General features: G+C 62.2%; 1 protein-coding gene across 1 annotated transcript in view; it reads right to left on the bottom strand.

The window, feature by feature from the left end:
• The window catches only part of Asmt (acetylserotonin O-methyltransferase), a 15093-nt gene that overhangs the window by 12590 nt on the left and 510 nt on the right, over positions 1-1993 (bottom strand). The gene's annotated exons all lie outside the window — the stretch shown is intronic.

Genomic DNA, 1993 nt, shown 5'->3' with positions numbered 1-1993 from the left:
GGCTCTGAGGCTGAGGCAGGAGGGTCTCCTCTGGGCTCCTGCAGCAATCCCCTCTGCAGGCACGCTGCTTCAGTCAGGCCCGGCCCCAGGCCTGGGTCAGGGCGTCCACGCTCCGCAGGGGCCACCACTCAGTGGCAGGCCACGAGGAACCAGAGGCTGGCATCCCGCCAGGCACCACCTCACCCCGAGAAAAGTCTCAGCCCGAGCCTGGCGGGAGCGCGTCTGAGCCCAGGACACCCTGCAGCCCAGCGAGGGCAGGCGAGGTCACCGGAGGGCAGGCCAGCGTGTGGCCCAGCGCACGTGGCTGGGGCTGACAAGCGCGGTGAGAAAGGCCAGCAGCACCGCTGCGGCCTGGCCTCGGCGACCTCGCGGGCGGGCGCACACCCAGCTGGCGCCAGGGGACGTGGAAAAAGTGATGTCAGGCTCACGTGGCCGCCCGCCGCCCGTGGCTCCCGGAGCGGGTTTCCAGGAAGTCGAGGAGATAGCTGCGGGCGATACGGCCCGCGGCCACCGCAGGTATTACTTCCTGTGCCAGAGAAGGAAAATGAGGCGGAGTGATTTGATAAAACGGGCCTCGGAAGAGAGATAGAAAGAGAGATATGCCTGTTTGAGGCCTCAAGCCGTTAGCCCAGGCTGGCCTCGCACGCCCAGAGATCGTCCTGCCTCAGCCTCCCCAGGGCCGGGCGCCGCAGGCTGTGCAGTCCCACGGAGAGCAGGGCCGGGCCGAGGCTCAGTACAGGAGCCCTGCCGCCCCCTCTGGCTTGCCTGTCACTCTGTCCCTCTGTCCATCCGCCACTGCCACCCCCACCTCCCATGTGACGCGCGGGTCTCCCGCCGCCGCCCCCGAGGGCCCGCTTTTCTCTAGAGCATTTACGTGTCAAAGACACACAGTCAGAATAGAAACACAGGTGTGCGACAAGCGCAGCCCGTGACTTTAATCCCCACCCCGGCCTGGCGCTCTGGGGCAGGGTGCTTTCCTGGCTCAAAGGGACGAAGGTTATGAAAATCAGTGTGCAGGCCGGCGGGCGCACACCTGCACCCCAGGGCGCTGGCGGCTCGGCAGGGGGACCCCGGTCTCGGGGCCGCCCCACTCTCTGCGTGGCCCGTGACCCAGGCCGTGCGGTGGCCCCGTGGGAACTTCATTTCTTTTCTTTTAATTCGTCATGTTTTGGGCGTCACCGTTGTGCAATGTAGCGGGGACTCAACAGCGGGGCGTCACTGCCGGGAAGGAAGGTACCCCACTTCCTTTTACGTCCCGTGCCCTTCTTTTCCTCTGCCCCTTGGCCCATTTCTGTGTTGCCAAAGGTCTGCCTGTGAATTCCCCATCACCTGTTTTATTTTATTTTATTTTGCTCTCGGGTGACACGCTGGCCTTGTCCTAGAAGAGGAACCATGCAATGCTGAAGCTCGCGTTTCTGATTGATTTCACTCAGCCACGGGGTCTCAGGCTACACAGAATTCCACGGTACTTGAGTTTGTCCTTCTTCGTGGCTGCATAGTATTCCAAATGTCCTTTATCAGTGTTTCTGTGGGTGGACACACAGGGGGGTTCCAGATGTCGCTGTGGTGAGTCGTGCTGCTATAAACCCGGATGTGTGTGGGGTGCTGAGGTCTGGCCTCGCTTAGTCTTTCAGAAAGGCACCTCGAAGGGGAACAGCTGGGTTCCAGGGAATTTCCAGGGTTTGAGTCTGGGTTTTATTTATTTTTTCTGTCCTTTTGAGACAGATTCGCGCTGTGCTGCTCAGCCCGGCCCTGAGCTCACTTTGTGCCTTGAACTCACAGAGATCCTCCTGCCTCAGCCTCCGAGTGCTGGGCTTAGAGAGTGGCGGGTTTCTGCAGTCAGGGCCGGAAGGGAAAGACGCAAAGCAAGCGCCCCTTCTCTGAGGGGTGCTGGGAGACGCCTCCCTGTGCTAGAAATGCTGACTGTTCGCAGCGTGCGCCTCTGCTCCGGCCAAGCCTGCTGCGCACCGCGGCCAGGAGCCCGCCCGCTCGG

This window comes from Octodon degus, unplaced genomic scaffold (assembly GCF_000260255.1).
Source record: "Octodon degus isolate 3935 unplaced genomic scaffold, OctDeg1.0 scaffold00274, whole genome shotgun sequence".
Classification (NCBI taxonomy): Eukaryota; Metazoa; Chordata; class Mammalia; order Rodentia; family Octodontidae; genus Octodon; species Octodon degus.
The sequence above is the reverse complement of the archived record's forward strand: the minus strand, read 5'-3'. Positions and strand labels throughout refer to the sequence as shown.